Raw genomic sequence first — 27,739 nt, 5'->3', positions numbered from 1 at the left:
CAATATACATGTCCTACCTCCTACATACTCCATGACCATACACAGGTGAGATTTTGTTGGAAAGGAGCAGAGCATGGAGACCACGAAGGGACAATCTGCGAATGTTAGGATGTCCCTCTCCAGAAAGGCCAATGCCACTCTTTTTGGAGTGTTCAGGTTTCGCTTGAACATTTTCTTCAAAGCAAAGATCTGGTGTGAGTCTTTATGGTGCGCTAAGTAGACGGCACTGGAGAGAAAGAGAATCAATGGTTAGAATGAATCTTTACTACAAGAACATCTATAGAAGTCATTATATAATGTTTTGTACTAATGTTTAATGCTAGAAGTCTGTCCGTCACTGGAAATCCATGTCTAGAATTTGATAAAAGATCACTACATAGATCACCTATGGGAGGTGTCCACAATGCCACGTCCGCCGGAGCCCTCACCCAGGTCACATTACAGATGAGAGAATCTACTGAAATTATTCTTGGGCAGATTCACTACATTAGACCAGTAGATACGATTCAGTGCAAATAAAAGTTGGTCCAAATTAAAAGTGCTCCAATTGCCATAACATGACGTTAATTATGCTCCCGCATACCCCAAGACATAACAACATAATAAATGGAGGGGAGCGAAGGAGCTACAAAAAATGAAACCCATTATAGCCACTTGTCCTCTGTGCCAGTCTTTATTGCTGAGACCAGGGAGTAGACTCACATGGTCATGGTGGAGGTTGGGGGGTGCAGATGTCATTGATGAAATTTCGTGTCACCCCCTCACTTGACCATGTGTTGCCAATTACTCTTATCAGTTCGCTAATGGATTCCGAAAAGAACAGACCGGTGCGGAGGAGGGGGAAGCTCTGATGGGGGTGGCAGTGTAAGAACAGTTGAGGGTCTAGGACAGGCAGGTGTAATATATTATTCTATTTTAATCCCTTTCCTTAATAGTTTGTTTTCCTACAGATCATATAATTTCCCTATGATAACACTGAAGGGAAGAGCACAGAGTCTGGAGCATTGTCATTGGGAACCTTGAGAAATGTGGATTATGCCAACAGAAAACTCACCCAAAACTTCCACTGCTGATCAGTTTGGATGTCCCATAGTCGCTCTTATGCGGCTGTCTTGACGGGGTCAATGATTTGATCACGCTCTATAAAAGAATAAGAAATTATATAAAGATATAGAAGCTGCTGGAAAAAAGCTCCAGATGCAAAAACATCTCCCTTCTGTCATCTCCTCTTAGAATAGAGACATCCCATGGTTATATGGGGGACAATACTGGAGGTGTCATTCACACCCCATAATCTGGTGATACACCGTCATCTCTCTCCATGATACTTACACCGTCAGATTCTTGGATCTCCGGGATCTCACAGATTCTACTGTCAGCATCCGCCAACACAGTTGTTTCTAAAAGAGTGAAAAAATGATGAAGAAATAAAATGTATTAGACGATATTAATCCTACATATATATTACAACAATATAACTCAGACATGACAAGATGTCTGTAAATGGGAACAATACTTATTATATAGGGATTCTAAATATGAGAACGTACGGAGCATCCATGAATAAACGTAATGGAAATGATGAAGGACTCCCCCAATCATCACATGAATGAGGAACCCCCCACCCTCGCTGTACATGTGAGTGATGGTAAGAGAGCTGAAGCGTAGGAGCCATATGCAGATTATCCTGGAAGTGCACTGGGGGCGTGTCACAGTATGGATTTCTTCTTCCACGCCCCCAGTGCACTTCCATGCTGATTTGTATACGGCTTCTACATTAGATTTCCCTTGACTGAGACATTGGATTTCTGCAAAAAATTATTACAGAGAAATGGCCAGTACAGTCATTCCACAATATGCAAAAATGTGCTGACAGGTTCCCATTACACAGAATATACAGAGTAAATGTAAGATTATTCCCTGTTCTGTATAACATCTGGATATTTCTTGTAGGAGGTCGGGTGATCGGCTTACCTGTAGTCAGATCGCTGTTCAGTCCCGGGATTAGATTTTGCTCGTCTTTGGTGTCGCCTTCTGCTGTTTCCTGGTAGATATAATATATATAATTAACATGTGGAACCTTACACTAAATCATCACATAGATAAATCAGGAAGGACTAAACCTGCATTTACAGATACAGCCAATTGTAACTGTACAAATCAGACGTGTGCTAGAGAAGATGACGGCTCCTTACCAGGCGTTCCAATGAGCGAGCCGGACGCTCCAGTACACACAGGACTTTTTCGGCCAGGTCTTTAATAAAAGCCAAATCTCCATATTGAGATCTTTCTTCAGCCTAAAAAGAGGAAAAGAAACAAAAAGGAAAATTTTGAGATGAGAAAGGTCACAATGGAGGAAAGAAACTTCTGTGACACCCCAGGGGTCTGGTTGCCACAGTGATAGAGATATTACGTCTGAGAGCAGGTGGGAGGTCCTTTGGTCAGGGATCCTGTGCATGCCACACCTCCTGCCCAGTCTTGGGAGGGGAAGGACTTCCCCTATATAACCCCGGGGCTGAGGCAGAGTGAGTGAGAAAGAAGACAGAACAAGAGTAGAGAAGAGAAGCAGCATAGCAAGAAACATCAGGAGCTCTGTGGGGAGCAGTGTTACAACGAGTCAGGGGCTGGCAGCTGCAGAGCTCGCCCTGACTGAGAAGATTTCTAACCGGACCCGGAGTCCGAGGCTGTGGGGACTAACTCCTACCCAGCAGCAGAAACCGTCCGGCAGAGGATTTCAGGTCCTCTGGCCCAGAAGCCCGAAGGCACGGTCACACGCGTGGGACCAGCACCGCCATCGTGGAGCGGAAGCCATTAGAAGGCCCCGAGTCACCGGCCATACGGGTGAGCACCACACGGTACACTCAGGGACGTGGGCTACTTATTCCCGCCTCTAGCAAGGTAGCCAGAAGAGTACAGTTAGTTGGGAAGGCCTACAACTCCGCCTGGCCAGGGGAAATCCCATCTGCTCAAGGACTGACCAGGCCCCTATCACTAGCAAGTACTCCGGGAGGGTCTTTCTTTGTCACCAGTAAAGACCCTGAACTACACCGCACCGTCTCTGAGTGGTTCCTGCTACCCCCATCATCCACGTCGGCTGCCCTGAGGCCATACCCCTCCCGTTGGGGGTTATACCATCCACGCTGCACTATCCTTCCACCGGCCTCAGCGGTCTGCCCTGCAGCGGCAGCTCCATAGCTGCATTCAACGGGTGGCGTAGTCACCAACCATCTACTGCTAGTACATCGCCGCTCAGTTTGACTCCCTGGGCACGGACCGGGTCGCCGCCACGAGACTACAACCCTCAAGAGATCCGGCTCCGGGTAAGCTCCCGCGTGCGCATCACAGCGCGACACAGGCCCAGGGGCGCGTCACTTCTATCCCACCATTATCTATAATATAACCAGGGATGGGTCCTTCTTTCCGAAGCCTCTATAGACTGCGCAAGCGCACTGTACCTGCACAATGTGGCCGCAGACAGAAGAACACATCCAGACCGGGAGGCGGACGGGGATGGAGGAGGAGTGTGGTGCCAGAAATAGAGGTATGCATCATTTCATCATGGCTATGGGGGGTCTCCTGCTAAAAGTGGGGAGGCTATGGAGGCAGTGGCGTACCGCCAATGGCGGCAGGCCACGCCACTGCTATGGGGCCCGTGAGCCGGGGAGGGGGGGCCCATAGCAGTCGCCTGCACCGTGTATGCCCCGCATCGGGGCCCTTGCAACAGGCTCCGCTCCCAGGCCTGGCGTTAGCACCCGGGCAAGTGCCAGGTCCCTGAGCAGGCAGGGGGCCCCACTCCGCTCAGGGCCCCGGCACAATACTTACCTCTCCCCGTGCCTCCGCAGCTCCGGTGTCTTCCGCGTCCTGTGCTGTGACGTCTCAGGTTAGAGGGTGGGATGACGTCTTTCCACCACACCCTCTGCTGAGCAGTCACAGTGCAGAGCGGGAAGACAGCGACGCTGAGGAGTCCGGAGCAGAGCAGCGGCAGCAGGTGAGGTGAGTATGTCATTTTTTTTTTTTTTAATGTATGGAGGCCTGGGGCCCATACACTATATAAGGGCTCGTACACTGTATGGAGCACTATATGGGGGCCAGTATTCTGTATGGAGGACTATATGGGGGCCCATACACTGTGTGGAGGACTATATGAGGGGCAGTATACTGTATGGATGACTATATGGGGGCCAGTATTCTGTAGGGAGGACTATATGGGGGCCCATACACTGCGTGGAGGACTATATGAGGGCCAGTATACTGTATTGAGGACTATATGGGACTATATGGGGGCCAGTACACTGTATGGAGGACTATATGGGGGCCAGTATTCTCTATGGGGGCCAGTATTCTGTATGGAGGACTATATGGGGGCCAGTATACTGTATGAAGGACTATATGGGGGCCAATACACTGTATGGAGGGCTATATTGGGACCCATACACTGTGTGGAGGACTATATGAGGCCAGTATTCTCTATAGAGGACTATAAGGAGGCCGGTATACTGTATGGAGGACTATATGGGGGCCAGTACACTGTATGGAGGACTATATGCAGGCCAGTATACTGTATGGAGAGGACTATATGGGGGCCAGTATTCTGTATGAAGAATGTCTTATACTGTGTGGAGGACCATAGGGAGTGCATTATACTGTGTGGAGGACCATAGGGAGTGCATTATACTGTGTGGAGGACCATAGGGAGTGCATTATACTGTGTGGAGGACCATAGGGAGTGCATTATACTGTGTGGAGGACCATAGGGAGCGCATTATACTGCGTGGAGGACCATAGGGAGTGCATTATACTGTGTGGAGGACCATGGCGAGTGCATTATACTGTGTGGAGGACCATGGCGAGTGCATTATACTGTGTGGAGGACCATGGCGAGTGCATTATACTGTGTGGAGGACCATGGCGAGTGCATTATACTGTGTGGAGGACCATGGCGAGTGCATTATACTGTGTGGAGAGGTGTGGGGCCATTATGCTACATGGAGGGCTGTGTGGGGGTCACAGTTGAGGGATCATACTGTGTTGGAGTCACCATACTTTGCCTTGAGAGTTGAGGTGGGGTACGGTAGAGTCATTATACTGTGCATGTGGAGGAATTTACCATGGGGGTAACATACTGTGTTTAGGGGGGGCACTGTTGTTGGCATCATACCTTATGGGGAAATAAAAGAGGAATCTAGGACTTCAGCAGGAGAAAAATTACTGTGTAAAGGCTGGAAAGTTATGAGATATGCTCTTCCTTGACCCCCGACAATTTTCACTTTTTTGGAGGGGCTCCATTTAGCGCTTCTGCTATGGGGCCCCATGATTCCTATGTACGCCCCTGTATGGAGGTCTCCTGCTGGACGTGGGGAGGCAATGGGGGTCTCCTGCTGGATGTGGGGAGGCTATGGGGGTCTCCTGCTGGATGTGCGGAGGCTATGGGGGTCTCCTGCTGGACATGCAGAGGCTATGGGGGTCTCCTGCTGGACATGCAGAGGCTATAGGGGTCTCCTGCTGGACGTGAGGAGGCTATGGCGGTCTCATGCTGGACATGCGGAGGCTATGAGGGTCTCCTGCTGGACATGCGGAGGCTATGGGGGTCTCCTGCTGGACGTGCGGAGGCTATGGGGGTCTCCTGCTGGACGTGCAGAGGCTATGGGGGTCTCCTGCAGGACGTGCGGAGGCTATGGGGGTCTCCTGCTGGACGTAGGGAGGCCATGGGGGATCTCCTGCTCGATGCGTTGAGGCTATGAGGGTCTCCTGCTGGATGTGGGGTGGTTATGGGGGTCTCTTGCTGGACATGGGGAGTCTATGGGAGTCTCCTGCTGAACGTGCAGAGGCTATGGGGGTTTCCTGCTGGACGTGGGGAGGCTATGGGGGTCTCCTGCTGGACGTGGGGAGGCTTTGAGGGTCTCCTGCTGGACCGGGGAAGGCTATGGGGGTCTCCTGCTAGACGTGCAAATGCTATGGGGGTCTTCTGCTGGACGTGGGGAGGCTATCGGGGTCTCTTGCTGGATGTGCGGAGGCTATGGGAGTCTCCTGCTGGACATGCGGATGCTAAGGGGGTCTCCTGCTGGAGGGGTGGAGGCTATGGAGGTCTCCTGCTGGACGTGGGGAGTCTATGGGGGTCTGCTGCTCGACGTGCAGAGGCTATGGGGTCTCCTGCTGGACGTGGGGAGGCTATAGGAGTCTCCTACTGGATGTGGGGAGGCTATGGGGGTCTCCTGCTGGACATGAGGAGTTTATGGGGTTCTACTGCTGTACATGGGGAGGTTATGCGGTATCTTGCTCAATGCATTGAGGCTATGGGGGTCTCCTGCTGGACGTGTGGAGGCTATGAGGGTCTCCTGCTGGACGTGAGAAGTCTATGGGAGTCTCCTGCTGGACGTGCAGAGGCTATGGGAGTCTCCTGCTGGACATGCAGAGGATATGGGGGTCTCCTGCTGGACGTGAGGAGGCTATGGGGGTCTCCTGCTGGATGTGCGGAGGCTATGGGGGTCTCCTGCTGGACGTGTGGAGGCTATGGGGGTCTCCTGCTGGATGTATGGAGACTATGGGGGTCTCCTGCTGGAGGTGGGGAGGCTATGCGGGTCTCCTGCTGGACATGCGGAGGCTATGGGGGTCTCCTGCTGGATGTATGGAGGCTATGGGGGTGTCCTGCTGGATGTGGGGAGGCTATGGGGGTCTCCTGCTGGATGTGCGGAGGTTATGGGGGTCTCCTGCTGGACTTGTGGAGGCTATGGGGGTCTCCTGCTGGACGTGGGAAGGCTATGGGGGTCTCCTTCTGGATGTGGGGAGGCTATGAGGGTCTCCTGCTGGACCAGGGGAGGCTATGGGGGTCTCCTGCTGGATGTGCGGAGGCTATGAGGTTCTCCTGCTGGACATGGGGAGGCTATGGGGTCTCCTGCTGGATGTGTGGAGGCTAAAGGGGTCTCCTTCTGGACGTGGGGAGGCTATGGGGTTCTCCTGCTGGACATGGGGAGGCTATGGGGGTCTCCTGCTCTATGCATTGAGGCTATGAGGGTCTCCTGCTGGATGTGGGGAGGCTATGGGGGTCTCTTGCTGGATGTGGGGAGGTTATGAGGGTTTCCTGCTGGACCACGGGAGGCTATGGGGTCTCCTTCTAGACCTGCGGAGGCTATGGGGGTTTCCTGCTGGACGTGGGGAGGCTATAGGGGTCTCCTGCTCGATGCATTGAGGCTATGGGGGTCTCCTGCTGGATGTGTGGAGGCTCTGGGGGTCTCCTGATGGACGTGGGGAGGCTATGGGGGTCTCCTGCTGGATGTGGGGAGGCTATGAGGGTCTCCTGCTGGACCGGGGGAGACTATGGGGGTCTCCTGCTAGACGTGTGGAGGCTATAGGGGTCTCCTGCTGGACGTGGGTAGGTTATAGGGGTCTCCTGCTTTATGCATTGAGGCTATGGGGGTCTCCTGCTGGATGCAGGGAGGCTATGGGGGTCTTCTGCTGGATGTGGGGAGGCTATGGGGGTCTCCTGTTGGAGGTGGGGGGCTATGGGGGTCTCCTGCTGGAGGTGGGGAGGTTATGGGGTTCTCCTGCTGGACATGGGGAGGGTATGGGGGTCTTCTGCTGGACGTGGGGAGGCTATGGGGGGTCTCCTGTTGGAGGTGGGGAGGCTATGGGGGTCTCCTGCTGGACGTGTTTAGGCTATGGGGGTCTCCTGATGGACATGGGGAGGCTATGGGGGTCTCCTGCTGGACGTGGGGAGGCTATGAGGGTCTCCTGCTGGACCGGGGGAGACTATGGGGGTCTCCTGTTAGACGTGCGGAGGCTATAGGGGTCTCCTGCTGGACGTGGGGAGGTTATAGGGGTCTCCTGCTTGATGCATTGAGGCTATGGGGGTCTCCTGCTGGACGTAGGGAGGCTATGAGGGTCTCCTGCTGGATGTGGGGTGGCTATGGGGGTCTCTTGCTGGACGTGAGGAGTTTATGAGAGTCTCCTGCTGGACGTAGGGAGGCTATGGGGGTCTCCTGCTGGACGTAGGGAGGCTATGGGGGTCTTCTGCTGGACGTGGGGAGGCTATGGGGGTCTCCTGTTGGAGGTGGGGGGGCTATGGGGGTCTCCTGCTGGAGGTGGGGAGGTTATGGGGTTCTCCTGCTGGACGTGGGGAGGGTATGGGGGTCTCCTGCTGGACGTGGGGAGGCTATGGGGGTTTGCGTGTGCGCATACTACGCTATCCGGCTGCATTTTATTGAAGAAACTCTATGTGTGAATTCGCAGACACAGTGTCTTTAAAAAAATGGTGCCGAAATTGTACCAATAAAAATGCTTGTCACCAGGGTGTAGAACGGGTTCAATAGCTAGTTATCTATATGGAGAAGTTTTGTGCGGAGCGTCCGCTATTTACCTGCTGCAGTAATGTCCTGATGTTATGAAGTAAATCCGTCACATACTCTGAGGTGAGATGACCTTGTTGGTGTTTGGTCAGGCAGTTCCTTACTAGCTGCACCACCAGCCGGTGAGTGAAGCTGAGAACGCCATCGGGTGGTAGAAGCACAATGTTAGGGCGATTGTTGATAAGAATACCCCATAGTGCTTGTACCTGAAAATTATCCAGAAAAAATCCGGCCATAGTGAGAAACTGTAAGTGCGCTCAGTAACTAGCTATGGAGCCAAAATGGCACCCGCTACCCTGTGTACATTGTAGAAGTAGTGACTGTGAGCTGTGATGTCATAATGGGCGAGCATCACCAGTGATGTCATGATGGAATCTTGTGATAGAATCTTCATGAGGCGACTCTGCACAAACAGATGCTGCCGAGCAATGTGTACAGTGGAAACTCCATAGAATAAAATCCATCTCCATGTTATCATGACCGTTCTCTTTTATTTCCAGTTAGAACACAACCAGTATAAGGGTATGTTCACACGCTGCATTTTTGCAGCATTTTTTGTTCAACAAAAACCAAACTGGTGGCAGGAAAAACACAGAGTAAAATACGCACGTTTTTGCTGTGTTTTTAATTGTTTTTTTTCTCATTCATTTGAATTGGTGAAAAACGCTGCAACGGCCCTAAAAGGATTGACAAGCTGCAGAATACAAAAAACACTAGAAAAGAAACGCAGCATGTGAATGAGACTTCAGAAATCTCATACACTAAGCTCGTACTTTAAAGTGCAGTGTTATTGCCGCAGAAAAACAGCCAATTGTGAACACACCCAAAAGATATACTCAGTCATATGGGAAATAATGTGTAGGTTTATTCCTCATTTGTCTTTTTTTTTCTCCATAGAACATTTTAGTTTACTATTAACAACTGTGACAAATATTGAAGGTATTGAAGAATTAATAAAAAGTGATAAATCATTTACATCATTGTCATTGATCGTTGTGTCTTTATAAAGTTCAATCCTTTACCTTGTTGTGTTTAGGTCGCGAGATCGTGCAGCTGCAGGAGCGGTGAGCCGCTGTCAGAGTCGGCCAGACTCCCTATAAAGCCGGTTTCACACGTCCATTTATTTCCAGTACCGGAAAGGAAAAAACGGTACCAGAGATATCCGTGTCCCGTGTGTCCCTGTTTGTCACACGTGTGGCAACAGTGTGCCGCATCAGGATCACACGTACCGGCACCTGGGAATTAGCGTTACATTTTAGTGGGTTTGATATGGTTATTTCTGCTAACATCCATCCACAGTTTTAGTAAAGTGCCGTGAGCAGCAGAAAGTGCACACAGTGTAAGATCCTCACCATGGTCCTCCACACAGTGTAAGACTCTCGCCATGGTCCTCCACGCAGATTAATGCACTCCCTAAGGTCCTCCACACAGTATAATGCACTCCCTAAGGTCCTCCACACAGTATAATGAACTCCCTATGGTTCTCCACACAGTATAATGAACTCCCTATGGTTCTCCACACAGTACATTGCACTCCCTATGGTCTTCCACTAAGTATAATGCACTCCCTATGGTCCTCCACGCAGTATAATGCACTCCCTATGGTCTTCCACACAGTATAATGCACTCCCTATGGTCATCCACACAGTATAACGTACTCCCTATGGTCCTCCACACAGTATAATGCACACCCTATGGTCCTCCACACAGTATAATGCACACCCCATGGTCCTCCACACAGTATAATGCACTCGCCATGGTCCTGCACACAGTATAATGCACTCCCCATGGTCCTGTATGCAGTATAGTGCAGCCCCCCAAAGGGTAAAATGCGGTCCCCCACCATAGGGTAAAATGCAGCCCCAGTCCTCCAGTATTATCAGTACACACTGATTTATAAATAAATCCATACTTACCGCTCCTCGTTCCCTGCTGCTTCAGTCTCTGCAGCTGATCACCTCAGCAGCTGCCAGCTCCACTGTCTGACACAGCGTGGCGCGTCATCATGCCGCTGCGTCAGACGCAGAGGAGGAATGATGGGAGAGGGAGTGTCACATGAAGCTCCCTCCTCCATCACTGCTTTCAACCAGGGCCGGCTCCAGGTTTTTGTGGGCTCTGGGCGAAAGGGTCTCAGTGGGCCCCTGTAACACTGTAAAATAATACTCTTTCTGTATTATTTTTTTCTACTGAGGACTTCGCAAAGTATCAATATCACGATATTCTTATAAAAAAAATGTATCTATTTATTCTTGGATTGTCCATTAAAAAGAATCAGATTGCAGCAGGTACATACAATAATTAGTTATAAAGTAATTGTCCATTTGTCCATAAGTAGCTTAATTGTTGAGATTCACCCATCTTTCCTTGGATCCTGGCTGGTAAATCATGTCTTTATCCAGCACGTGTCCAGGCCTACATGTCATCTGTTTCTCAGCATGAAGATTCTTCTTCTGTGTCTTGTGGGGTGGGAAGAGCAAGAGAGTCCCCCCTTTCTGTACCATGGGCTTTTATAGCCAGTCGTATGGACACCTGTTCTACATATGGTAGTGAACCAAAAATACACACACAAATAGCGCATGTCAACTAGACACGATGGCTGAGGCATAGAACTCAGATTTAAGAAAAATGATTATCGATTATTAATTATTTAACATTCCCCCCTTTTTGAGGATAAAAAGGACTGAAAAATCCTCAAAAGAAGACAGGTTTATCATTAGGATAACAATCATTTTTTTCCTTTTCTTCTTCCTTGGCAATATTATTAAATTTCCATAATAATAATATTGATATTATTATTATTATTATTATTATTATTAATATCAATATCGGATTATTGTTATATAATGATGTGAATTCATGTTATGGTAAGCCGTGACTAATATTCATTTAATATGTATAATTATACTTCCCTATATCTAAATTGAAGTAATCGCGGGTTCAATCGTCATCGTCTGATGTCATCGGGTCGTCATCTCGTCTTGGTTCTTTTATAACAGTCTTTAGATGAAAACTCCTTTGAAATAAATGATAGCGTGTAGATATTGTACAGTCCATAATTGTATTCATCATTGTGCAGTCCATAAACTGTGCTCTTTATTAGAAAGATCATGTGTGTCAGATGATAAGAAGACAAAGTCCATGGATGAAATGTAGCTTTAATATCTGTGCGATGTCACCTGGACTTACGTTGGATCGTCTTCAGATAATCTTCCGTGTCGTCCGCACTGGTCTCGTGTCACTTTTGGAACAGATGTGACGTCTTTGGTCAGTAAAGCAAGGGTTAACTTGACACTTTCCTGCTTTATATAGCCCCATAACCAGTACTCAGTCCTTTATATACAGGACACATATGTCAGGTATTACCTGTTCACCAGCTTTCATTGAAGCGTTGCAGGTGATAAGAAACCACTGGAACGTGATGAAACCTGAACACAACACAGTTCATATAGGATCATCGTCCTCTGCCGTCCTGGTGATCAGTGGTGTGAATTGTATCTGACACAGTCTATTATCACTCAGCATTCACACCTGTTACCTTCTGAGACTTCCGGATATCGGTTGCTTCTTCTTGTAACCTTTGAGAGTCTCTTTGATTTATAAATATGAAAAGTCTTTATTAAGATAGAATTCATAATTGTGTTGTCTTGATTGAAGTCTTCATTCCCTAATCTGATACCAAATCTGGCAACTTTACTAACCTATAATATCACAGCGTACCATAGCAATCAATAATATCCATCTAATTATTATCAAAATATTAAAATAAATTATGTTTGGAATAATAAACAATAATAGATAATAATTCATTATTAATCAAGTTCTCCATATGATAGAACATTTTTATGTCATAGGGGTAATTACCTTTTCCAACCCATAGGTGTCAGTGTGTTTTGAAACAAGTGTTTTTATCTTTATTAAACCAATAATACCAAAGAATGTATACTCATGAACTAAAATGAATAAATATATGAATGTAAGAATGAATGAATGAATTGTTGTGTTTACTCAGAAAATGTAAACATTTTTCTTATATTAATTCATATCATCATTATATTTGATGAAGCAATATTCTTGTACTTGACATTACCCCATTAAATATTAATGTGTTTTCTCAATTGAAATCTTGAACTGAATTAAAATCAAAAATTGAGAATTAAAAATGAAAAATGGAAAAATAAGAAAATAAGTAAGAATAAAATTTTAAAAATGAAAAATAAAATTAAGAGTAAAAATAAGAATAAAAATAAAAATAAGGCCTTTAAATTGTAATGACAAATGCAGAGTAATTATATTCTCCATAAAAAATACCCTTATATCTCCATTATCTGGATGATTTCATATTTGTCATAACCTTGTATCACCAAAAAATTATTAAACTATGCAACTTTGCATGTAATACCCTTCTTAATTATACCATTGTACCTTATTATTGTTTTACCTTTATTAAAATGTGTGGAAAATAAGTATTGATCAAAAGTGATTATGTAATCAGGATCAAAAACACATTTTCCCCCTTAATACCAAAAAATATTATTTTATAAAATTTATGTATATATCAGAACCAAATTAAAATAATTATTCTTCTAGAAATATTTTGCATAAATTTCATATCGATGAGTAGCATAGATTTGTCTAAAGAGAGGTGTGTACCTATTTAGGTAACCATTAAAAATAATATTATAGTTATTCAAGAATATTATCATGTGGAAAAATTATTCTAAATGTAAATTTGCTTTGTAAACCATTTTGATGTGTGGTTGCCCTTATCCACTATTAGTTAAATCAAGAAATAATAATTATTAAAGAAATATAGAAATATATATATGTAGATAATACCTAATTATGTATTATAATTTCCTCAGAATTAAATATATTTTTGTACCTTCACATAAAGAAACATTTTTTTTTTTTCCAAACATACAAACATACGAGGCCTCTGACACATCAATCACACTTAGCAGCTGCTGATTTACTCATCTGTCACCTTCACTCTGACATTCACAGATCTGTTCAACTCAAACATTCCACATATGAAGTTTTATATATATATATTTAACCCAAAATTGTATCCCAATTTATTAATGCGCATTGTAAACTATCAGTTAAATTGAATATCTTTATATTTCTTTGAATATTCCCCAAGTACATATTATATAATATGAGAGTAAGTCACTGGAATTTCAGACACTTGAAAAAACTCTTGACTTAGATTCTTTTTTCACTGGCTGCCAGGTTTTAGGTTACATCAGCTGAAAATAGAATGAATGGGATCTATACTATTAGCTCAAAGTTCAAAGGCCTCAGCTGTCACACGTCATGCTGTAAAGCTACTTGTTATAACGAACACTTCATGCACAGAAAATATTAATTCATAAGTGCTACACATAATAATTAGAGATGAGCGTTGTTCTACTCGAACTGTTCGCCAATCTCAAATTCGAGCTGTTTTGGGCGGTCTTCGAGCCGTTCGGCGAACACGAACAATTTGAGAAAAATTTGGCTGTTCGAGGTTATGTTCGATAACTGTTCGTGCACCAAAATCATAACTGGATTTTTTCTCAGTAATGATGAAAATTAATGTTAATACGCAGTTTGAGTGTACAGCGGGGTGGAGGGAGGGGCAGGGGATGGATCTCTGCAGGAACAATGAAGATCTCCATTTTTTTTTTCTCTTTCCCGCATTTACAGTGGGGAGGTGCAATCTGTCAGCCTATCAGCAGTGCACACACGGAGCGAAGTGCTTTTTTTCACACAAGCAAGGGAATGTGTCATTGGCAGTGTATGTCACATGTCCTTGCCCTATAAGACCAAGCCATTTTCCCCGTCGCCACCATTTTCTCACTGCTGCAGCTGCGTGTTAGACGGCACCGCTGTTGCTGTGTGCGCTATACCTTGTTAATTTCAAGCCAATTTTCGCACAAATCTACAGCTAGCTTGGGAGTAGGGAATAGTTGTGATTGCAGTCCTTTTAAGGACTAGGTTACAGCATTTCCTACGACTTTTATCAGGCAGGTCTGTGCTCTTAAATAGATAGATTGTGGGAGTAAAGACTAATTGTAATTGCAGTCCTTTTCAGGACTAGGTTACATCAGTTCCTATCAGTTTTTGCCAGGCAGGTCTGTGCCAGTGCTGTGCAAGTTTTTTTCACAGCATTTGGCTGAATCTAGCAAAGCTAATCCTTTTTGGCCTATTGCAGAGTGTGTTAGTCAGTGGAGTAGCCTATCTGTGTTGCAAGATATACCACCTGTGTATAGAATACCAATTTTTTTACTGCACCTAGTGAAGTAAAATCTTTTGGGCATAGCATCATTCTATTAGTCCATCTATACTGACCTCCATCAGGTTGCAAATTGAATATATTTTTTTCTGCATCTAGCTCTGAAAAAATATTGGGCTTCTAGCTGTGTGTGGGACTTGTTGTATTAGTCCATCTATACTGACCTCCATCAGGTTGCAAACTGAATATTTTTTTTTCTGCATCTACCTCTGAAAAAATATTGGGCTTCTAGCTGTGTGTGGGACTTGTTCTATTAATCCATCTATACAGACCTCCATCAGGTTGCAAACTGAATATATTTTTTTCTGCATCTACCTCTGAAAAAATATTGGGCTTCTAGCTGTGTGTGGGACTTGTTGTATTAGTCCATCTATACTGACCTCCATCAGGTTGCAAACTGAATATATTTTTTTCTGCATCTACCTCTGAAAAAATATTGGGCTTCTAGCTGTGTGTGGGACTTGTTCTATTAATCCATCTATACAGACCTCCATCAGGTTGCAAACTGAATATATTTTTTTCTGCATCTACCTCTGAAAAAATATTGGGCTTCTAGCTGTGTGTGGGACTTGTTGTATTAGTCCATCTATACTGACCTCCATCAGGTTGCAAACTGAATATATTTTTTTCTGCATCTACCTCTGAAAAAATATTGGGCTTCTAGCTGTGTGTGGGACTTGTTCTATTAATCCATCTATACAGACCTCCATCAGGTTGCAAACTGAATATATTTTTTTCTGCATCTACCTCTGAAAAAATATGTGGCCTTCTAGCAGTGTGTGGGACTTTCTCTATTAGTCCATCTATACTGACCTCCATCAGGTTGCAAACTGAATATAATTTTTTTCTGCATCTAGCTGTGAAAAAATATTTGGCCTTCTAGCAGTGTGTGGGACTTTCTCTATTAGTCCATCTATACTGACCTCCATCAGGTTGCAAATTAAAAATAATTTTTATCTGCATCTAGCTCTGAAAAAATATTTGGCCTTCTAGCAGTGTGTGGGACTTTCTCTATTAGTCCATCTATACTGACCTCCATCAGGTTGCAAATTAAAAATAATTTTTATCTGCATCTACCTCTGAAAAAATATTTGGGCTTCTAGCTGTGTGTGGGACTTGTTCTATTAATCCATCTATACAGACCTCCATCAGGTTGCAAACTGAATATAATTTTTTTCTGCATCTAGCTCTGAAAAAATATTTGGCCTTCTAGCAGTGTGTGGGACTTGTTCTATTAGTCCACCTATACTGACCTCCATCAGGTTGCAAATTCAAAATAATTTTTTGTCTGCATCTAGCTCTGAAAAAATATTTGGCCTTCTAGCAGTGTGTGGGACTTTCTCTATTAGTCCATCTATACTGACCTCCATCAGGTTGCAAACTGAATATATTTTTTTTCTGCATCTACCTCTGAAAAAATATTGGGCTTGTAGCTGTGTGTGGGACTTGTTCTATTAATCCATCTATACAGACCTCCATCAGGTTGCAAACTGAATATAATTTTTTTCTGCATCTAACCCAGCCAATAGTTTTGGCCTAATACCACAGTTTGGCCACTCAGCTCTGCTCGGTTCCCATCCATTGTTTTTTTGTGCAAACAACTCCAGAGTTGTGAATTAGTTAACCACCAAAATGAGTGGAAAAAGGCCTGCTGCTGGTGGAAAGGGGAATAGGCGTGTTGGGAAGGGGAAAAAAGGTTGTGTCCGTGGGGTAGGTGTTAAAGCAACAGTAACATCTGCAGAAGAAAGACCATCTTCCAGCCAAACTAAAATGTCTACTTCTTTTAGCGGACAATGTGATAAGATCCCTTTCTTACGGCCACGCCAATCGCTACAAATTCCAGATGAGGCACAAAAACAGCAGGTGCTTCAACGGATATCAAGTGCTCCTTTAAGTGGGCTCTCCTCCACATCAACTTCAACATCACAAATACTCCAGTCCTCAAAGGTGTCACCCCAATCGCACTTGCTTCCTCACAGCTCCCAAATCTCCAGCTGCCCGTCTGAGTATGAGGTAGAACAGATGGTTGAGTCTGCAGAGCTGTTTACTCATACTATAGCCTGGGAATCAGAGGTCGACTCCAGCGCTTCTGTGAATCCAGACGAGGAAATGATCTGCACTGATGCCCAGAATCTTTATGAGTCGGATCCAGGACCAGACGCAGAAGGTTCTGACCATAATGTAGACCCTCATTCCCAAACTGTAACTCCTGTTGGTGGAGACAACCCTCATTCCCAAACTGTAACTCCTGTTGGTGGAGACAATGAGGAAGACGATGATAAGACTCAAATACCTGATTGGAGCGACAACTTTAGTTTTTTGTCAGGGCAGGAACAGGTTGGCTCTGAGGACGACGGGTGTGATAACGCACAGGGTGATGATGATGAGGTTGGAGATCCCACTTACTGTCAACCCACAGTCAGCCAAGAGATGAGGTCAGCAGAGGAGGAAGATGCTAGTGACGACGAGGTCAGGTTGCGCCTTTCTGGACAGAGACGTAGTACTGGAAGCACGTCAACAACTGCATCCTCAAACACAACTCTGCCTCTCACCACAAGTCGTGGTGGCTCTTCAGGTCGCATGGGTGCTAAGCCTTGCATAGCCTGGGCATTTTTTCAGATCGATAAAGATGACCCAACTCGTGTTATCTGTAACATCTGTCAGCAAAAGCTAAGTAGAGGCCAAAAAATACATAGTTTGAGTACTTCATGCATGAACCGGCACATGGACATGAAGCATAAGTTGCAGTGGGAAGCTCAGTGTGCTACAATGCGGCCTAGCCGGCCGGGCCAACCACCGTCTGCCATATCTTGTGCATCTGCGGCCTCTTCATCCTCTGTGACTGGGGGGACAGCAGTCACACCTGTTTTGGGGCGCAGACCTGCCACCTCTTTACCCGCAACAGCCAGCGTGATTGGCAGGTCATCATTTTCTTTGGAGGTGGTAACACCAGCTGGTGTTGAGCGCTGTCCGACATCGATAGCACCACCTTTGGATCAAGGCAACCTAACACGTCCGCCTGCATCTTCCTCACAGACCGGCAGTTTGCCGGGGACACCCTTATCAACCCCGTCTAAGCACAATAGCCAGCCCTCGGTCCCTCAGATGTGGACAAGTAAAAGACCATTTCCTCCTAGCCATGAGAAAGCTAAGAGGTTGAATTTCACCATCTGCAAGCTCTTGGCTACAGAAATGCTGCCTTTCCGCCTGGTGGACACAGAGGATTTTCGAGACCTTATGTCCGTCGCAGTGCCCCAGTACCAGATGCCCAGTCGGCACTACTTCTCAAAGAAAGGTGTGCCTGCGCTCCACCAGCATGTCGCACACAACATCACCGCTTCTTTGAGAAACTCTGTGTGTGACAGGGTGCATTTCACCACAGACACTTGGACGAGTAGGCATGGACAGGGGCGTTACATGTCGCTGACTGGGCACTGGGTAACTATGGTGACAGCAGGACAAGGGGCTGCTGTCCAAGTCTTGCCGTCCCCATGAGTTGTGCGTCAATCCTCTTTATGTCAAAGTTCCTCCACTGCTTCTGCCTCCTCAACCTCCTCTCGGTCTTCCACCTGCACCCAAAGCCTGTCTGGTCATGCCACAAGCTTTCTAACTGCGCAGAAGGGATCCTGCACACCTCCTTACTATGCTGGCAGTAGGGCTCAACGTCATCAGGCAGTTTTTACATTGAAATGTCTGGGAAATGTGAGTCACACAGCTGAGGAGTTGTGGTCAGCTCTGGAGAACCAATTTCATGAATGGTTGTCTCCACTGGACCTGAAACCAGGGAAATCCGTGTGCGACAATGCTGCAAACCTGGGTGCGGCCCTTCGCCGGGGCAATGTCACACACGTGCCTTGTATGGCTCACGTGTTGAACCTGGTTGTCCAGCAATTTTTAGCCCACTATCCCAGACTAGATGGCCTTCTGCAGAGGGCACGGTCGCTGTGTGCTCACTTCCGCCGTTCGCATCCCGCAGCTCAGCGACTTACATCTCTACAGAAGTCGTTGGGCCTGCCACTTCACCGGCTAAAATGCGATGTGCCTGCCCGGTGGAATTCAACTCTGCACATGTTGCAGCGACTGTGGCAGCACCGACAAGCCCTGGTGCAATACGTTCTGACGTATAGCCTGGGCCAACAAGATCCAGAGGTGGGGCAAATCACGCTGGAGGAGTGGTCTCAGATCAGGGACCTATGCACCCTTCTGCACAGTTTTGAAATGGCGACGAAGATGTTTAGTGCTGACGATGCCATTATCAGCATGACTATTCCGGTGATTTACATGCTGGAGCACATGTTAAACAGAATTCGGAGTCAGGTGGTGGCACAAGAGGAGGTGGAGGAAGTAGAGGAGGAGGAGTTGTATGCGGAAGGGCTAACATCTGCAAGGTCCAGACGGTCGGCAGCACCAAGGCGGCAGGCATGTGAGGGTGGGGGAGATGGTTTTACCAGGGCGCATGGTAGCAGCCAAACTAGTGAGGAAGGTGCAGGAGCCCAGGAAGAAGTGGAGGACGAACTGATGGAAGACTCATCAGATGAGGGAGACCTTGATCACATTTCTGTTGTGCGAGGTTGGGGGGAGAGGACAGAGGAAGGAAGCATGATTGTTACCTCGCCACCAACACAACAGGGACTTGGTGCTCCTGGATGCGCAACACACATGAGTGCCTTCTTGCTGCACTACCTGCAACATGACCCTCGAATTGTGAGAATTAGAAATAATCCTGACTACTGGGTTGCCACACTGTTAGATCCCCGGTACAAAAGTAAATTTGCAGAAATTATTCCTGCCATAGAAAGGGATGCACGCATGCAGGAGTATCAGCAGAGACTGTTGCAGAATCTTACATGTGCTTTTCCACAAAATACCAGTGGTGCACGTAGTGAATCTCACAGTTCCAACTTGCCAACCGTGGGACCGTCAAGTGTTCAGCACTCAAACCGTAACAGAACCACAGTATCTGCTGGTAACATCAATTTTGCGGAATCATTTCACCACTTTTTTAGCCCATCCTTTGCAAGGCCACAGGAGACAAGAAGTCTGACACATAGTCAACGCCTAGAGACGATGGTACAGGAGTATCTCCAAGTAAACATTGAAGCCACGACTGTGTCACTGGACCCTTGCTCTTTTTGGGCTTCCAATCTGGATAAATGGCCGGAGCTAGCCACTTACGCCTTGGAGATCTTGTCATGCCCCGCAGCCAGCGTTCTGTCTGAACGTGTGTTCAGCGCTGCTGGTGGTGTGCTGACAGATAAGCGCACGCGGCTCTCCACTGATAATGTAGACAGACTCACGTTCATAAAGATGAACAAATCATGGATCCGAAACGACTTTTCTACCCCTGTGTCATCCTGGGGAGAGTAAAAGCTTGATGATTGGTTAAAATCACCCTACCAACCGTTTTAAGCTTTCAAATTACTAATCATGTTTATCTGTATCTTGGCTGGAAAATAATTTGGGCTTTGTAGCAGTGTGCAGCACTGATTCTATTAGGCCATCTATAATAAGCTCCACCAGATTTAAAATTACTAATCATGTTTATCTGTATCTTGACTGGAAAATAATTTGGGCTTTGTAGCAGTGTGCAGCACTGATCCTATTAGGCCATCTATACTAAAGCTTCACCAGATTTAAAATTAATAATAATTTTTAGCTGCATCTAGCCCGGAAAATAATTTTGGGGCTCCGAGATGCGCAAGACACATAAGTGCCTTCTTGCTGCACTACCTGCAGCATGACCCTCATATTGTCAGAATTCGAAGTAATCATGACTACTGGGTTGCCACACTCTTAGATCCCCCAAACTTTTCGATCAACCTTTTCATTTTAATAAAGACCAAAAAAATGGTCATTTTTGAAATTATAAGCATTAGCAGGTTGTTAGAAACTGAAATCAAACAGTTTTCAACTCAAAACTTTATTCTAGGTGATGTTACATTTTCACATAGGACCCCTTGTTCGAAAGGAGCTTCTGAACTCTCTCGTCCATTGAATTTGTCAGGTTTTGGATGGTTTCTGCTTCAATTGTTTTGCATGAGGACAGAATACCCTCCCAGAGCTGTTGCTTAAATGTGAACTGCCTCCCGCCATCATAGATACTCCTTTTAATGATGCTCCAAAGGTTCTGAATGGGGTAGAGGTCAGGGGAGCATGGGGGTCACACCATAAGTTTGTCGCCTTTTATGCCCATATCAGCCAGAGATGCAGATGTTTTATGTGCAGCATGAGATGGTGCATTATCATGCAAAAAAATGATCTTGCTGTGAAATACACGGTTCTTCTTCTTGAACCATGGCAGGAAGTGCTGTTTGAGAAAATCCACATACATTATGGAGTTCATCTTTAGCGCCTTCAGGGATCCTAAAGGGGCCGACAATCTCTCTCCCCATGATTCCAGCCCAAAACATTACTCCACCTCCTCCTTGTTGGCGCTGTAGCCATGTTTGCGTGGGGTGTCCATCAACCAGCCATCCTCTACTCCATCCATCTGGACCATCGAGCGCTGCACGGCACTCATCCGTGAACAAAACAGTTTTGAAATCAGTCTTTATGTAATGTTTGGCCCACTGGAGCCGTTTCTGCTTGTGTGAAGTGGATAGAGGAGGTCGACAGGATGGCGTATGCACAGCTGCAAACCTCTGAAGGACCCTGCATCTTGTTGTTCGGGGGACGTTGGAGGCACCAGCAGCTTCAAAAACTTGTCTGCTGCTATGACAAGGCTTTTTTGCCGCTGCTCTTTCAACCTGACGTAATTGCCTGTAGGAAAGAGTCCTCAATTTGCCCTTATCAGCACGCACACGTGTGTACTGTGAATCAGCTACATACCTCTTGATTGCCAAGACACTTCATCCTGATCATCGCACAATGTTGATTGTAGTCATGCCTTGACCTAAACACTCCACAATTTGTTGCTTCTCAGCAGCCGACACATCCTTTTTCTTTCCCATTTTGGCAGAAAATGTAGGCTGCTTAATAATGTGAGACAGCCTTCTTAAGTAGTCTTGCCTTTCATTGGACACACCTGCCAAACTAATTAGCACAGGTGTCTGCAATTGCTTACAGTGATATAAAGAGCCCTGACACACATCACCATCAATGAGTTTAACTGACAAACAAATTCTTCCCTTATCACTCCTAAACACTTTTTGCATAATAATTTGGAACACAGTGTACATGTGCTTTTCCACAAAACACCAGTGGTTCACGTAGTGAATCTTACAGTTCTAACTTGCCAACCGTGGTCTGTATGGAGTTGTTCAATAAAGGGCCCAAAATTAAGATAACATAGATGGGAGAGGTCTCTATGAATAGGAATTCCTAAGTATTTGATACCCTGTGAGGGCCAGGCAAAGGGAAAGTTGGACTGGATGGAATCCTATATGGATTTGGGGAGGGAGACATCGAGGGCCTCAGACTTCGCTGCATTGATTTTAAAATTTGACCATGTAACAAAGTGATCTATTTCAGCCATAACAGCATGGATGGATATATGTGATTGAGTGATATATACTAGGACATCATCAGCAAATAGAGAGCACTTGTACTCGGTGCCTCCCACCTCAATCCACCTAATAATGGGGTTATGGCGAATTGATGAGAGCAGGTGCTCCGTCACTAGGATGTATAAGAGAGGGGACAGAGAACATCCCTGCCTTGTCCCATTGGTGATTGTGAAAGGTGATGAAAATGTTCTGACGCGCCCACTGGGCCTTGGGACACCCGGAGCCGGACCCTTTTTGGTGGATGCTGGTGGTTGTAGTCTCCGTGGCGGCGACCCGGTTCCGTGGCTCAGGGCGGTCAAACCAGTGGCGGAACTATTTATGTGGTTTTGATGTTTAAATGTCCGACTACGCCACCTGTGGATTGCGGTCAGAGTGAACCGCCGCTCCAGGGCAGACCGCTGAGGCTGGTGTTGTGGGTGCAGCAGAGCGTAGCATAACTCCCCACGGGAGGAGTATAGCCTCAGGGCAGTGTATGCGGAGGATGGGGGTGATGGTGCAGGGCAGCAGCAGTAACGACACGGAGTCAGTGATGCAGTCCAGGGCCTTTACTCACAGTTCTTATTATCCAGGCCACGTCTGCAGGTAACGGCTGCCCACGTCGTACTGTGCTCACCAGGTGAGGGGCTCAGACAACTCCCAGATAACTTTGGAGCGCTTCACAGGACCCCCTTTGTGTGTCCTTTGTCTGGCCTTTCTTACCAACACTTCTGTCCGGCTGCCTCGGGCCTCCTCTTGTTAAACTTGGCGCCAGTTTCCCTGACCCTATGTGGTGCCTTCCTAGCGGGTGTAGCGAGGGGTTGCGCCACATAAAATGTCACAGCCTCCTGTTTCTAGCTGAGGGTCGTTTCCTGCCTCCACTAGTTTCGGGGACCGGTCTCCCCCTTTGGCCTGACCCCTCCACGCAGGTGGATTCGGGCGTGCGGTGGCGACTCGCCCGTCCGCACCCTTGGGATCCCTTCATTCCTCGTTCCTGGAGCCTTCTCCGCTCCTCTTCCTTCCTTCTCCCTCTTCCAGGCCTGGGCCTCTGTTACTAGGCCCGCCTCCGGAGCAGAGCTCATGCAGAGCCCCTGCTCCCTGCCACTTCTGCTCAGACTTCTCTGCACTGAACTAAGATGGTGCCCACCTTTTATACTCCCTTCTCAATGCACCCAGGAACTGCTTCCTCCCTGCTCCTGCACTACAGGGTTCCCCTTCCTCAGTGTTCCCTCCCCCCACTCCAGCCAGGGACAGGGACTGTCGTGCCCATCTCAGGGGCATATTGGTCGCCCTGCCCCACGGCAATGTGGTGTAATGCATGCAGGTGTCGGGTCCTGATCCACACTACATCCTTACCTGAGAGTGAGATATCACACCTCTGGGTGAGGTGCAATACCTCTGTAGCAACCGAGCCCTCAGGGTGCTACAGTTCCATTTATCTTCAGCCTAGGTGACGTATTGCGATACAGGGCCGTGATTTTGGCTATAAAAGGGTCCCCTAGACCCCTACCCCAAGCTTTTTAAGAGAATCATATATGGCGTGCCAGGAGACTCTATGGAATGCTTTCTCAGCATCCAACGAGAGTATCTAATTACAAATTTTTAACTGCATCTCGCCCAGGAAATACTTTGTGCCTAGTAGCAGTGTCTGCTAGTCAGCGGATTATCCCGGCTGTTAAGCAAGCTACACCACCTGTAGTTTGGACACTTCATTTTTTCAAAGGAAATGCTTCGGGACCACGGGATACTCAGTGAAGAGCATCAGGAGGCACCCCAAGGCATAGGGGCTGGGACTGGCAGTAAGATGCCTTGCGGTGGACAGCCGAGCTCGATCCTTATAAAAGCTTTTTAACTGCAGCAGCTTTAGTGGACGCTACTGGAGCTGGAATTACGTGGCTGCTGGCATGAGACTTGCCCTCCAATAGATCCTTGTAAATGGATTTAAAGTGTATTCATTCAAATTAGAGAGACAATTTAAATTAAAAAGCTTAGAGCTGCCTCCACCACAGGGGGGCTCGCTCGACCCACCAGCGGACAGGCACCAGTATTGGGAGAGGGGGGCTGGCCGTCAGGGTTCACCGCGGCTCTGGCACAAACCCGGCGACACGGAGGTGGCACGGGCAGGAGCGGACTGAACGTGTCGGCTTCTCACTTTTTGGATTTTAGAAGGGCATGACATGCCTATATCTGTGTCTCCCCCTCCTTTTACTCCTCCACCTCTTTTCTTTTCGCATGACTATATGTACTTTTCACTTTTCCATGTGTTAGTTGTGTCTTCTGAGCAGTTTGTCAGCTTTTGGACACCTTTGAAGGTGTTTTCTATGTGTTTCTATGTGTTTTTGTTTGCCTGCCATTGGTTTTAACGGTGTTCGAAGGTGTTCGACGAACAGTTCGACGAACAGTTCGGCGAACACACGGGTGTTCGACGAACCGAACCCAACTTGAACACTACGGGGGTGGCTCAACACTAATAATAATCCAACTAGTTATATTGTTATTATTTTAAAATGTTATACACATAAAATCATGCAATTTTTCAACTTCCTGTGTGAATAAAGAAATAAATCCATTTTAGAGTTGTTTGATCAAATCCTGCTTTGGAATGAAAGCTCTAAGGAAATATAAGAAAATAAAATTAAATATCAAATTCATACAGAAACAGAATTATTTAAATATCTTATACATATATTGGTTGGTTCTAATGTAATTCAAAATATTGCTACTTAAATTTATATATGAATTTCTAATTTATTAATTAATATATATATATTTTTTATAAATATATATATATAAATACAATTATACACAATCTCTACTTAGACAAGTGTATGTATATATATATATATATATATATATATATATATATATATATGAACTATTAGAAACTATGTAACTACAATTTTACTGTATAAGATTATAAATAAATATTGAGACATTGTAACACTTCTATGCTACATTATAATTACAGTTTTTCCTTAGCCACTCCCTAAACCAAATCTTCTGTCTCTCTCAAATATCTCCAGGAACGTCCTATTTAGGAAAGACATTTTTCTATCCTTCAAAACCTCAGAGAACTGCCTGTCCTTCTGTCCACATTCCCTGACGTCACTCTCAGCCGGTCGTCTCACCTGTCTCTGTCCATCTATTTCGGCCATTTTCTTTTCTAGGGAAAAGTCACAGCTTTGGATTTTTAACTCTTTGTGTGGAGATATGGAGTTTTGAATCATCTGATATGGCTTATAACAGATATGAAATCTCCTGCGTATTTGATAGAGTTCACTATGGGGATGACTCAGTCTAGAAGAGTTTGATATTGGCTTTTGGTAAGATTTTACCTTTCCTGGTTTTATAAATTTAACTTGATTTCTTTTCTTTTCACGATTCTCATGTTTTCTAACAGAATCCAGCAACTGCACACATTTGAATAGGGATTCTTTTTGTGACGCTATAACTCTAGATACTGGATCTAGGAATTTGAATTTTTGTACAAAAGTTGTTATCATTTGTTGTACTTTTCCATTTTTGATGAGAGCTTTGTACAACCGTTCAAATATGGATATGAATGTATATGTACATTCCTTCCTACCAATCCTTAGTTTCTGCAGATCTTCTATGTTGGGAAAATCCTTTGTGACACAATAAATCAAATATCTTAACCTGTCCGAATCATTTTCCCATCCATTAGGAGAGTAACATCTGGACAATGTCACAGGAATCCATATTTTAAATAATTGATTCCTCTCCTCATTGGATAAATCAAACTTATCAGAGAAGCTCTCAAATGTCTCTGAATTTCTACAGGCATGGATTTTGACATCATATCTTGACATGATTTTGTATAATTTCAGCAAATTTTTCCTCCTTTTAATTTGCAGTTGAGCCTGGGTAATTCCTGAATTCTCTGATATTTTTAGTGGCTCTTGTACGTCCGCTCCTCCTACGTCACTCACGTCTACTCCCACATCACCTAGTATGTCAGTTTCTCGTATGTCAGTCATGTCTCCTCCCATGTCAGGTTTCTGTATGTCCGTCTCTTGGTCAGACCCAAGGTCTCCTTCAGTTACAGACACGTGTCTCACTTCTTGTTCATTTTCCACATTACAGTCAGAATCATTGTCACCATCTGACACTTCTGCACTATTTTTCTGCTTAAAAATCTCTGACACAAGACTATGAAAAAAATCTACCAAATGTAGAATATTTCTCAATTTCTGTTTGTCTCTATTTACCAATTTAGAAGTTAACTGTAAATTCTGCAATTCACATTCTTTGTATAAACTGAGCCACAAAACGTCTAAGTCATTTCCTACATTAATTTGAAAATTAATATTACTTTGTTTAGCAAAAGAAGAAATTATATCCATATTTTGCTTACCTTAAGATTCCTTAGCTTTTCTTTATCAGCACGTCCTGTCTTCAGTTCGTCTGATTCTGTTCCTTGTTAGTACCTCTGCTTCCCGTTAGTCCTCAGTCTGTAGGCTCCTTTCTGCTTCTCGTGACAAATTAGTGAATTTACTGACACGTGAACAACAGCTGTTCAGCTCGTCAGGACTTCCCCCCTTGTTCACGGGAAGAAATTCACTTACTTAATTTAAAAAAACGAAAAAACAGGGCTGGCTGGCTCACCATTGTAAAATAATACTCTTCTCTGTATTATTTTTTCTACTGAGGACTTCTCAAAGTATCAATATCACGATATTCTTATAAAAAAATGTATCTATTTATTCTTGGATTGTCCATTAAAAAGAATCAGATTGCAGCAGGTACATATAATAATTAGTTATAAAGTAATTGTCCATAATTAGCTTAATTGTTGAGATTCACCCATCTTTCCTTGGATCCTGGCTGGTAAATCATGTCTTTGTCCAGCACGTGTCCAGGCCTACATGTCATCTGCTTCTCAGCATGAAGATTCTTTTGTGTGGTGGGAAGAGCAAGAGAGTCCCCCCTTTCTGTACCATGGGCTTTTATAGCCAGTCGTATGGACACCTGTTCTACATATGGTAGTAAACCAAAAATACACACACAAATAGCGCATGTCAACTAGACACAATGGCTGAGGCATAGAACTCAGATTTAAGAAAAATGAATATCGATTATTAATTAACATTCCAAATGAATTTCCATAATTAACCATTTAACAAAGTTACTGTACAGAGGACGTCCTTATACACAGTACAGTGCACAGAGATCATGAACCTCAGTGCAGCAACTCTGATCTAGTCACCTCTGTACTGAGACAACTAGACTGAGGTTACTGTACAGAGGACGTCCTTATACACAGTACAGTGCACACAAACTATGAATCTCAGTACAGCAACTCTGATCTAGCTACCTCTGTACTGAGACAACTAGACTGAAGTTACTGTACAGAGGACGTCCTTATACACAGTACAGTGCACAGAAATCATGGACCTTACTGCAGCAACTCTGATCTAGTCGCCTCTGTACTGAGACAACTAGACTGAAGTTACTGTACAGAGGACGTCCTTATACACAGTACAGTGCACAGAAATCATGGACCTTACTGCAGCAACTCTGATCTAGTTACCTCTGTACTGAGACATCTAGACTGAAGTTACTGTACAGAGGACGTCCTTATACACAGTACATTGCACAGAGATCATGAACCTTACTGC

The 27,739-nt window shown here is 45.5% G+C and overlaps 1 long non-coding RNA gene across 1 annotated transcript; it reads right to left on the bottom strand.

The window, feature by feature from the left end:
- Window positions 1–40: 40 nt before the first annotated feature.
- LOC141234830 (uncharacterized) lies at window positions 41–27,007 on the bottom strand. The gene is made up of 6 exons (XR_012300711.1): window positions 26,476–27,007; window positions 2,196–2,297; window positions 1,975–2,044; window positions 1,333–1,400; window positions 1,055–1,140; window positions 41–226 (listed from the first exon to the last, which is right to left on the bottom strand). It is a non-coding gene; the product is annotated as an uncharacterized lncRNA (long non-coding RNA).
- Between the last annotated feature and the right edge of the window lie 732 nt (window positions 27,008–27,739).

This window comes from Phyllobates terribilis, unplaced genomic scaffold (genome assembly GCF_046119375.1).
Source record: "Phyllobates terribilis strain yellow unplaced genomic scaffold, ASM4611937v1 Scaffold_640__1_contigs__length_901019, whole genome shotgun sequence".
NCBI classification, from domain to species: Eukaryota; Metazoa; Chordata; class Amphibia; order Anura; family Dendrobatidae; genus Phyllobates; species Phyllobates terribilis.
This window is presented reverse-complemented; position numbering and strand designations above follow the sequence as displayed.